Consider the following 12374-nt stretch of genomic DNA (forward strand, 5'->3'; position numbering starts at 1 on the left):
AGTGCCAATTCCTGGCCCTTGCTCCCACTACAGAATCCCTTGCAAGAGATGGGATTCTTCTGCTAGCAGCCCCTGGTACATCCAGGCCTGACCGTGACCACAGCAGCAGTAGCCATGCAGTTCTGCAGTGTGGCTCCGGTCAGGCTCCTGGCCTGGGCCCTCTGAGTGCCTGGTCCCCGTCCTTTGTGAACACTGATAGTCTTCTAAGAAATTCTCTTTCTGTTTCAGGGGGTGACATTGGCCTCTGTTGCTTGTCCCCAGGATCCCTGTCTGACACCCCTGCTGTGTTCGCTGTGGGAAGTTCTGCTACCACCACCCACTAGGTATGCAGGTCGCCCCCTTCTCTTGGGTCCGGGTGTCCAGGCTGTGTGAGATGGTGGAGAAGCTGTTCACTTGGGGTAACCAGCTGGGGCCTATGCGCTTGGGCTGGGGAACCAGTGAGTGGGAAACCCAATGGGGTGCGGTTGATTCCTTTCCAGGAACCCAAGAAGGACAAGCTGGGAGAGGTCCTGAGTCCAGGCCATGGAAGATGCCCTTCTGAGTGACAGTGGACAGTTGGTAAACAATAGTTGTTTGCACATGGTCCTGGGCACCAGAAAATTGGCCCTGCAGGCCACAGGCCATCAGCATGGCCTGAGAAAGAGGTTTGGGGTAAGAATAGGGAAAGGATCCGAGAACCTCTCACACGAACTGGATCATGGAGAGGTCTATGGGGCTTCAAGAGATGTCTCAGAGAAGGTGGGAGGAGCTGTCCACCAGGAGCAGGACACCCGAGGTCCCAAGACTTGGGATGCTGCTCCCAAGACATGGGATGTCCTGTCTTTGCTGGCCAATTTTCAGTCAGAAACCCTTAGATGGGAAGGACCTCTGGATATGTTTGGGGAAGTAGTGAGAAAGGATGGTGTGGTGGGGCAGGGTGCCTTAATCCATGCGGGTCTGGTGGGGAAGCCTGGGGCAAGAGTCAGGTAGCACAGATTTTTTTTTTTTTTTTGGTCAACTTTTTATTGAAATGTAACTTACACACAGAGGAACACACCTAAGTTAATATTCACAAAGCAAGCACACTTGTGGAACCAGCACCTAGCTCAAGAAAAAGAACTTTATTTGGCATCCCAGAAGCCTCCCATTAGGGAAGCAATGATTTTATTTATTTATTTATTTTTGAAACAGGGTCTCGCTCTTGTTGCCCGGGCTGGAGTGCAATGGTGCAATCTTGGCTCATTGCAACCTCTGCCTCCTGGGTTCAAGCGATTCTCGTGCCTCAGCCTCCCGAGCAGCTGGGATTACAGGCATGTGCCACCACGCCAGGCTAATTTTTGAATTTTTAGTAGAGATGGGGTTTCACCATGTTAGCCAGGCTGGCTGGAGGCAATGATTTTAAAGTGGAACATGGGCAGGGTCTGAGAGCAAAGGCAGGAGGAAGGAAAAGGTCCTCCCATGTGCCAGCCTGGGTTGAGTATAGTTCTGGAGGCTCAGCAGGAGGCACCTTCTTTATTGGCATCAGCTGGTGAACTGGCCTACTTGCAGGGCTCAGGGGTGCACCAGTCCCTGGTGCTCAGGGTCTTGGAGCTGGCCCTTGGTAGCTTGGAGAGCAAGTTATCAGCCATAAGTAGCCCTGCAAAGAGAGCCCAGGAACAGTGTTTGTGGAGGTCACAGAATGGGTGGAGCTGGGCCTAGAGCCTGAGGGCAAACAGGGAAGAGGATGTGTCCTGGCTGGGCTGGGAGGGTGTGTGCCCATGAGGTCTGGGAGTGGCCAGACCCGGGGGAGTGGTTGCAGCAGACACTATTTGCTCCCCAGTTTCTGTTTGTCCAGGAATGATTCACATGAGTTTTACTGATTGGCCCCTCTGCCTCTCACCCTGTGGTGGACACCTGAGTAGAGGACAGAGGGCACCATGGAATGAGCACAGCTGTGGCATCAAGAGGGACCTGGTTTTGAACCCTGGCTCATGGCTCTGTGACTTTAGGAAAGTTATATTATTTCTTTGGCCTTGGTTTCCTCATTAGCAAAATGGGACAACAGCAGGTACTTCCTAAGACAAACTGTGTAAAACGCCTGGTGTTGGGCAGGCACTTAATAAATGTCTGTTCCTTTCCTTTACCATGTTTTCACTTAGCAGCGATTTATCCGGGGCCTAGCATGTAGCAGCCACGTGTGCTCAGCACCAGGATCACAGTGGGGAACAAAACCACAGATACAGAGACTGGCTGCCCTCATGGAGCTTGGGACAGGCATTCAGTAAACAAAGGCATGTCCTGAAGGAAAAGTAGTGTCTTACTAAAAAGAATCAGTGATGACAGCCTTCAAATAGAGTGGCCTCTTGGGAAAAGTAACATTTAAGCGGAGATCTAAAGTATGAGAATGAGCCAGGCATTTGGGAAAGCAGTGCCCAGAGGAGGCTAAAGGACACAGGCTTTAGAGCCAGATGTATATGGGTTTCGAATCCTGCTTCCTCTATTTATTTAGCTGTGGGACTTTAGGAGAGCGTCTTCACCTCTCTGGGCCTTGGTTTTATCTTTTGTGAAATGTGGCTAAAAATATCTACTTTATAGAATTGTGAGGATGAAACTCAATCGTGCATATAAAGTGCCCTGCATGGAGTCTGGCACATGGTGAGCACCTGTGAAAATCAGCCCCTTCTTGTCCCAGTTTGAGATTGTCAAGTGAACAGCACAGACACAATGCATGCACATGTGTGCACACACACACTCACACTCAAAAACACATATAGATATACTGGCATTCAGTAAACAAAGGCATGTCCTGGGTATTTCAGGAGACTTTCATAAAGGGACTTTTTTTTTTTTTTTTTTTTTTTTTGAGACAGACTATCATTCTGTCATGCAGTTTTTTGTTGTTGTTGTTTGTTTGTTTGTTTTTGAGACAGAGTCTCATTCTGTCACGCAGGCTGGAGTGCAGTGGTGTGATCTCTGCTCAATGCTACCTCCTCCTCCTGGGTTCAAGCGATTCTCCTGCCTCAGCCTCCCAAGTAGCTGGAATTACAGGCACCCACCACCACACCCAGCTAATTTTTGTATTTTAGTAGAGACGGGGTTTCACCATGTTGGCCAGGCTGGTCTCGAACTCCTGACCTGAAGTGATCTGTCTGCCTTGGCCTCCCAAAATGCTGGGCTTACAGGCGTGAGCCACCGTGCTCAGCCATAAAGGGACTTTTGGGTTTTTTTTTTCTTGTTTTTTGTTTTGTTTTGTTTTTTTTTTTGAGATGCAGTCTTGTTCTGTCACCCAGGCTGGAGTGTGGTGGCATGATCTCAGCTCACTGCAACCTCTGCCTTCCCCATTCAAAGGATTCTTCTGCCTCAGTCTCCCAAGTAGTTGGGATTACAGGTGCGCACCACAATGGCCAGCTGATTTTTGGTATTTTTAGTAGAGACAGGGTTTCACCATGATGGCTGAGCTGGTTTCGAACTGTTGACCTCAAGTGATCCACCCACCTCGGCCTCCCAAAATGCTCCCAGGCGTGAGCCACCACGCCTGGCCCATAAAGGGACTCTTTACAAAGAGTCCCTTTGGCAGGGTTTGGGGAGAGCAACATGTGATAGTGCAGACCCTCAGGGTTAGTAACAGGGTGAGGAAGGGGGCAGTTAGTACAACTTGAGATGATAGCTGTGTGGAGAGGGTCCCTGACATGGGCTGGGACCTTCAGAAGAGGGATGCAGCCAATATATAGGAACTCGATAGGGGGAGGGCCCGGGAAGAAATATTCTGGCTTCTGCCTCCTCTTGCCTCTGATCTCCTGCTAAGCTCCCATTGGCCAAACTCAGTTGGAAGCCAGGGTGCATGGGAGCCTGTGGATGCACCACATAAGGATCAGCCTCTCAGAGTTGAAAAGGCTGGAGTGGATCTGGAGAGACAAATAGAAGAGATACAGCATGCTCTCCACTCCCACTGGCCTCTTTAAGAAGTGACAGATATACCCATTGTAAAGTGGTTTAAGTCAAAAAGGAAAACCCTCGGTCACTTAACTGAAAACTCCAGGGGTAGGGCCTTAGGCAGAGCCGCATCAGTGTTCAGGTTCTCATCAACTCTTAGTTCTATTTTCCTTTGCAGCTTAACTTCAAGTTCAGGCTACATATGGTGGCAAGATGGTGGCAGTAGAGAATAAAGAAGGGGGTGGCCCCCGCAGGAAAGCTGTGGTTCTTTACAAAGGAGAGTGAGTAAAAGCAGGGTGGAAATGTTACACGTGTTCAGTACAGTTTACCTCGGAGTGCTCATGGCCCATAAACTCAGGCGACAGAGATTGAGATCACTGAGGCCGTGGTGAGCAGGGTCCCCTGCTTGGCTATAGTCTGTTTGGGGATGACTCAGACTGTCTTGAAAACACATGGGCTGTCCGTTTCCACCTCCGCACTGAAGGGACCTGAAAGATTACTTAGCCCAGCAAAAAGATGAGATTTGTACAAGACCATGTAGTTAATGTCAAGGTCAGGACTTGAACCCAGGTCACACAAGCTGTCCTCTATACGTGACTTAAAAAAAAAAAAAGAGGCCGGGCGCGGTGGCTCAAGCCTGTAATCCCAGCACTTTGGGAGGCCAAGGCGGGTGGATCACGAGGTCAGGAGATCGAGACCCTCCTGGCTAACACGGTGAAACCCCGTCTCTACTAAAAATACAAAAAAAACTAGCCGGGCGTGGTGGCGGGCGCCTGTAGTCCCAGCTACTCGGAGGCTGAGGCGGGAGAATGGCAGGAACCCGGGAGGCGGAGCTTGCAGTGAGCCGAGATCGCGCCACTGCACTCCAGCCTGGGCGACACAGCGAGACTCCGTCTCAAAAAAAAAAAAAAAGAAAGAAAGAAAGAAAGAAGGAAACACCCATACAGAGTGTTTGGGTGAAAAACAGAGGGAAGGGAGAGGCAGAGAGAGAGAGAGAGAAAGAAAAATTAAGACAGTATAAAATAATAAACAATGGAAAGTAATTTTCCTCCACGCACAGTGGCTCACGCCTATAATTCCAGCATTTTGGAAGGCCAAGGCAGGAGAATTGCTTGAGCCCAGGAGTTCAGCCCTGGCAACATAGGAAGTCCCCGTCTCTACAAAAAATTTAAAAACTAGCCAGGCATGGTGGTGTGCACCTGTAGTTCCTGCTACTCAGGAGGCTGAGGTCGGGGGATCTCCTGAGTCCAGGAGGTTGAGGCTGTGGTGAACCGTGATTGTGGTGCCCCTGCACTCCAGACTGGGTGACAGAGTGAGACTCTGTCTCAAAATAAATAAATAAATAAAAGAGCTGCGTGTGGCACCCACTGCACTCCAACCTGGGTGACAGAGCAAGACCCCGTTTCAGAAACAAAAAAGTAATTTTTATCCCATGGCGTATTCCTGGTCCTCTTTCCAGAGGTAATGATGCCTAAGTCTCCTTTATAACCTTCCAGAAATTACCAATGCAAATGCAATGGTGTGCATATATATATTACATATAATGTATATATATACACACTTAAATATTATTGTCTTTGTTATCTTTCTTTTTTTTTTTTTTTTTTTTTGAGATGGAGTCTTACTGTGTCACCCAGGCTGGAGTGCAGTGGTGTGATCTCAGCTCACTGCAACCTCTGCCTCTCGGGTTCAAGTGATTCTCCTGCCTCAGCCTCCTGAGTAACTGGGACTACAGTTGCCTGCCACCATGCCCGGCTAATTTTTGTATTTTTAGTAGAGACAGGGTTTCACCATGTTGGCCAGGTTGGTCTCGAACTCCTGACCTAAGGTGATCCACCCGCCTCGGCCTCCCAAAGTGTTGGGATTACAGGCGTGAGCCACTGTGCTCTTTGTTGTCTTGGTGACCTTCCTATATTAGCCACAGAGATTCAACTCATTTTTGATAATAGAAGAGTGTTCTACTATATGGATATATTCTTATTTAACCAGTCCCCAAATGATAGACATTTAGGCTGCTCCTGGTCTTTTGCTTTTGCAAACAATGGTGCAGTGAACATTCTTGTGCATGTAGTGTCTTTGCACATGTGTGCTCCAGGGGCTAATCCTAAGAATGGAAATGGTACCTCATGCCTTTCAAGGGCTTATGCTGACACCACTTACGCTAGAAAGAACAAAGATTGATAGTGTTAGAAGGGATCTTAACCATAATCAAGCCTAACTGTTCCCTCCTCATTTTGCAAATGAGGAAACCGAGGCCCCATGTCTGACAGCAGCCTAGTAGTAGATTTGAAGTAGACTATGGTTGGGCATCATGGGATAGGCCTATAATCCGAGCACTTTGGAAGCCCAAAATGGGAGGATGATTTGAACCCAGGAGTTTGAGACCAGCCTGGGCAACATAGTGAGACCCCAGCTCTATAAAAAATTAAAAAATTAGCCGGGCATGGTGCTGTATCTGTTGGGGGTGGCATGGTTGAACCTGGGAGGTTGAGGCTGCATTAAGCCATCTTTGCACCACTGTACTCCAGACTGGGTGACAAATTGAGATCCTGTCTCAAAAAAAAAAAAAAAAAAAAAAAGTAGACCACTTTATTTTCTCCCAGAGAAGATGTGGAGGAAAGAGGGCAAGGCTGGGAGTAGGGCAGTGCTGGCCTTGTGTCCTGGTCTGGAAGGGCAGGGTGTGGACAACAGAGCAGTTCCTAGAGCCTGACTGCCTGAATTTGAATCCTGGTTTAGCAAAATAGGCTTTCTAAGCTTCAATTTCATCACCCGGAAAATGGGGGTGATTTTAATCTTCCTTTTGTCTTCCTTACAGGGTTGTTGTGAAGATTAAATGAGATAATGCCTGTGAAACAAAGGTTACCTTTTATTACCATTCCCTAGCCTAGGCATCTTGACTCCTGCACCTTGCAAGAGGCATTTTTGGGGTTAAAAGGCTCATGAGCTTGTGAACTAGGGGCATGCTTGGTTTCCAGCCATGCTCTCTGTTCTTCCAGTCAAGGCTGAAACTGAGCAGGTTCTAACCTTATCCAGAAGCTCTGGCTGCCTGCTCCCTCCGAAAAGGAGCTTGCTGGGGCTGGGACCCAATCAAGTGGAGTGGTTTGAAGGAAGCCCAGCCATACTTCCTCCCTGTGCCTGTCTGTGCCTGGCACTGATGGTGCAGGGCCTCCCAGATTCCTCCCAGAAACAGTCGGGGCATCACAACTCCCATTTTGAACTGAGGAATATGAGGCTCCCGGAGTTCAGGGGGCTTGCTTCTAAATAAAGAATTCCCTGGGTGGGGTGGGGGACTTCCCAAAGGGAAAGGAGGACACATCGGTTCACCATTATCTGTGATCCACCATTACCTATGGGCTCTTTAGCATATCTGTCCATATCTATAGCTTCTTCTGCTTTCTTCTCAGAGCACTGCTCACACTGTGAAACCAGATATTCGTTTCTGTGGTTATTCAATCACAGCTGAGAATGGGCCCCATGAGGTCAGCTCTTGTCCCCTGGTTCACTGCTCTTTCCCCAGTGCCTGGTGCCATGATTGACACATAATAGGCAAATACGTGTTCCTCCTCTCTAAAAAGGGATTACAGGCTGGGTGCTGTGGCTCACGCCTATAATCCCAGCACTTTGGGAGGCCGAGGTGGGCAGATCACCAGAGATCAGGAGTTTGAGACCAGCCTGACCAACATGGTGAAACCCCATCTCTACCGAAAAAAAAAAATACAAAAATTAGCCAGGCGTGATGGCTGGTGCCTGTAATCCCAGCTACTCGAGAGGCTGAGGCAGGAGAATTGCTTGAACCCTGGAGGCGAAGGTTGCAGTGAGCCAAGATCACACCACTGCACTCCAACCTGGGCAACAGAGCAAAACCTTGTCTCAAAAAAAATAAATAAATAAATAAAATTTTAAAAAATAAACAAATAAATAGTACATCTAGAACTAGATGTACCATATGACCCAGCCATCCCACTACTGGGTATATACCCAAAGGATTATAAATTATTCTACTACAAAGACACATGCACATGTATGTTTATTGCGGCACTATTCACAATAGCAAAGACTTGGAATCAACCCAAATGTCCATCTGTGACAGACTGGATTAAGAAAATGTGGCACATATACACCATGGAATACTATGCAGCCATAAAAAGGATGAGTTTGCGTCCTTTGTAGGGACATGGATGCAGCTGGAAACCATCATTCTCAGCAAACTATCACAAGAAGAGAAAACCAAACAGCGCATGTTCTCACTCATAGGTGGGAACTGAACAATGAGATCACTTGGACTCGGGAAGGGGAACATCACACACTGGGGCCTATCATGGGGAGGGGGGAGGGGGGAGGGATTGCATTGGGGAGTTATACATGATATAAATGATGAATTGATGGGTGCTGACGAGTTGATGGGTGCAGCACACCAACATGGCATAAGTATACATATGTAACAAACCTGCACGTTATGCACATGTACCCTAGAACTTAAAGTATAATTTAAAAAAAAACAAAACAAACAAACAAAAAAAAACATGTCAGTAAAACAACAACAACAACAACAACAACAACAACAACAAATAAATAAAAAGAGATTGCAGGCATGGTGGCTCATACCTGTAATCTCAGTACTTTGGGAGGCTGAGGTGGAAGGATTGCTTGAGCCCAGGGGTTTGAGACCAGCCTGGGCAACATAGTGAGACACCATCTCTACAAAAAATTAAAAAAAGTTTAGCTGAGCATTAACTGTAATCCCAGCTACTTGGGAGGCTGAGGCAGGAGGGTTGCTTGAGTCCAGGATGTCAAGTCTGCAGTGAGCTGTGTTAGTGACACTGCACTCCAGCCTAGAGTCTGGGTAACAGAGTGGGATTCTGTCTCAAAAAAAAAAAAAAAAAAAAGCATTACTTGCTATCAGCATTATTCTGAAGAGTCAATGGGATAAAGCTCTCCAAAGTGCCTGGCACAGTCAGGTCAACCTGATGTAGTCCTGGACCATTCTCTACAGACTTGGATATCTCTCAAGCAGATATGGAACAGAGGAAGGGGAAGAGGATCCTTGTGGGTTGGCAGGGGTCTCCCTCTCTGCAGGACTCACAAAGGGAAACTTGTGTGGGAGCGGGTGGACAGGATGCCTCGTGGCACAGCTGAGCCCCAGACTGCCAAGCCTGGGCTGGGCTAGGCTGGGCACTCTGCCACAAGCAGCCTTCTGAGGACCCTTTCATCTGAGTCCCAGCTGCCATTTGGCTGGCTGGCCTGAAGCCCAGCCGCCTGGAGGGGAGAGGGGCTGGCCGAGTTGTCTACCGGAAGAACAGAGGGGAGTGAGTGAGTGAGGGGAGGGCAGAAGGAAGCAGTGCTTGCTCTTGGAGTCAGGCCAAAGGGAAACAAGATCCAATGATAGACAATAGCAAGGGGCTGTTTGAATTCTTTTGTTGCCCTAGCATTAAGCAAGACAGGATCACAGAGACCATCTCAGAAAATACACAAACCCCCACCATATTATACGTGGAGAACGAGGCCCAGAGAGGGGGAGGGACTTGTCTAAGGCGGTACTGCAAACTGGTGGCAGAGCCAAAACTAGAGCCCTGCTCTCTTCTCTCCTGGCCAGACTGACTCTGAAAGAGGTGCTTCATCTCTGGGAGCCTTGGGGTCCTCAAACAGAAAATGGAGGTGCTAATGCCTATTTTGAACTGCCAGGGTCAAATGTGCTAATGTAACTGGAAAACTGAGTTTTTTTTCCTACTTTGCATTGGTGGCAAAGAAAGAACATGCAATTGGGAAAAAAAAAAAAAAAAAAAAGCAAGCAGGTTTGTTTTTTTGTTTTTTTTTGTTTGTTTGTTTGTTTGTTTGTTTTGAGACGGATTCTCGCTCTGCCGCCCAGGCTGGAGTACAGTGGCCAGATCTCAGCTCACTGCAAGCTCCGCCTCCCGGCTTTACGCCATTCTCCTCCCTCAGCCTCCCGAGTAGCTGGGACTACAGGCGCCTGCCACCTCGCCCGGCTAGTTTTTTGTATTTTTAGTAGAGACGGGGTTTCACCGGGTTAGCCAGGATGGTCTCGATCTCCTGACCTCGTGATCCGCCCGTCTTGGCCTCCCAAAGTGCTGGGATTACAGGCTTGAGACACCGTGCCCGGCCGCAAGCAGGTTTTATATTCCTGTCCAGGAATAGAGACAGAGAGAGCTCTTGCTCTAAAGAAATTTTCTCACTGAAGGGCCGGGCGTGGTGGCTCACACCTGTAATCCCAGCACTTTGGGAGGCCAAGGCGGGTGGATCACGAGGTTAGGAGATCGAGACCATCCTGGCTAACACAGTGAAACCCCGTCTCTACTAAAAAATAGAAAAAAAAAAATTAACCGGGTGTGGTGGCGGGCACCTGTAGTCCCAACTATTTGGGAGGCTGAGGCAGGCGAATAGTGTGAACCCGGGAGGTGGAGCTGCCAGGGAGCCAAGATCCGGCCACTGCACTCCAGCCTGGGCGACAGAGCGAGACTCTGACTCAAAAAAAAAAAAAAAAAAAGAAAAGAAAAGAAATTTTCTCACTGAACTGTGGGAAGCTGGGAAGTTTTAAAGAGTTAGAGGTGGGGCAAAGAAGTATGTAAACACATGCAGGGAGGAACTCCAGATGCACAGGTGCAGATCATAAACATGCCTTTTCATACATATGGTCAGAAAATGGTGGTGATTTTCTTCTCTAGATGGAGATTTTAGCATGATAATGATATGTTGATGATCTACAGGTAGCAAGGGGTCACTGGTTCTTATTAGCACAGGGCTTATCTTCCTCTGGTAATTGGTGCAGGGTCCTGAAGCTCCTGCGGCCTCCTGGGCTATCTGGAGTTTTTGTTTGTTTGTTTGTTTGTTTTTATGAGACAGAGTCTTGCTCTGTTGCCCAGGCTGGAGTGTAGTGGTGCCATCTCGGCTCACTGTAGCCTCACACTTCTAGGTTCAAGAGATTCTCCTGCCTCAGCCTCCCAAGAAGCTGGGACCACAGGCATGAGTCACTATACTCAGCTAATTTTTGTATTTTTTATAGACACAGAGTTTCACCATATTGCCTAGGCTGGTCTCGAACTTCTGGACTCAAGAGATCCTCCCGCCTCAGCCTCCCAAAGTGCTGGGATTACAGATGTCTGCCACCTTGCCCGGCTCTTGAAGTTAAGCAAGGCCACTTATAGATAAAGAGATTAGAAAACGCTGGGTGCAGTGGCTCACGCCTATAACCCCAGTACTTTGGGAAGCTTTTAGTTCAAGTGACTTTAATCTTTGAGAAATATAAACAGTTTTAATGATAATTGGTAAAATACAAATGTCTTCAAAATGTAAATATGTGATCTAAATTATGCGGGTCAGATACTAGGTTTGCTAAATGTTTTAAGATTGTAAACTGCTTCTTTAGCCTTTGAGAACTGCTTGACTTGACTGCTTTACAATTTGGTAAGGCCTGGGGACATATGGAATTAACCACACCCCTAACTTTTGGATGCTACAGAGGGCCCCTGGAGCATCCAAAAAGAGAGGTAACCAGGATTCTTTGACATGTTTAGTTACATGCGATTGCCAAAATCAAAATAATGTTTAACCTGCTTCCAGCTATATTTTAGTGAATAATATTAATGCATGTTCCAAATTGTATAGGATTTCTAAAACTCTGAGTATGTGCTATCAATCATAATTAAGGTTATTATGTTAAGTGTTTTTTTTTTTTTTTCCAAGACAGAATTTTGCTCTTGTTGCCCAGGCTGGAGTGCAATGGCGTGATCTTGGCTCACAACAACTTCCATCTCCCGGGTTCAAGTGATTCTCCTGCCTCAGCCTCCCAAGTAGCTGGGATTACAGGTGTCCGCCACCACACCCAGCTAATTTTGTATTTTAAGTAGAGATGGGGTTTCTCCATGTTGGTCAGGCTGGTCTGGAACTCCCCACCTCAGGTGATCTGCCTGCCTCTGCCTCCCAAAGTGCTGGGATTACAGGCATGAACCACCACACCCGGCCTATGTTAAGTTACTGTAGGCCATGGAAATAACCAAATTTCTTTTTCAATCATGTTTTTTACTGTAACTACCCTGGATATTTTGCCATTCACAGACAATTGCTGTCTTGCTTTGATTCTTTTCAAAAGATGGTTTATAATCAGCTATAGAACTTTGATAGGTGCTCTTAAATGCAGGTTTCTGATATCTTTGGAGATTGTGACATTGGAATAAAGGAAAAATGTACAGGACTCATGAAGAGCTGAAATGTTAGTGAATATCAAGCAGAACAACTGTTAACAGAATGAACTGAACTAATAGAAAACTGAAGTAATCTTTTAAACTTTTTGCTTAAAACATTGCTGGTCCTTGTTTTGTTTTTCAGAGTCAAGGAAACTTATTTTGAGCTATTTACAACCTTTAAAAATTGAGTAAGGTATACTCCTATGAACCAACTTAGGAACATATTTGTCTCTCTCTGCCTGGTTTCTCTAGAATTTGGAAACTATTTGTGAATATTCTTAACTT

General features: G+C 47.1%; 1 protein-coding gene across 1 annotated transcript in view; it reads left to right on the top strand.

Annotated features, from left to right (window-relative positions):
- Positions 1-234: 234 nt before the first annotated feature.
- Positions 235-12374, top strand: part of KCTD14 (potassium channel tetramerization domain containing 14) — a 28072-nt gene continuing 15932 nt past the window's right edge. Inside the window, exon 1 of the mRNA XM_030918199.1 lies at positions 235-323. The gene's annotated coding sequence lies outside the window, so the exon portion shown is untranslated. The remainder of the gene's footprint in view (positions 324-12374) is intronic.

The sequence above is a fragment of the Rhinopithecus roxellana genome, chromosome 15 (genome assembly GCF_007565055.1).
Source record: "Rhinopithecus roxellana isolate Shanxi Qingling chromosome 15, ASM756505v1, whole genome shotgun sequence".
Classification (NCBI taxonomy): domain Eukaryota; kingdom Metazoa; phylum Chordata; class Mammalia; order Primates; family Cercopithecidae; genus Rhinopithecus; species Rhinopithecus roxellana.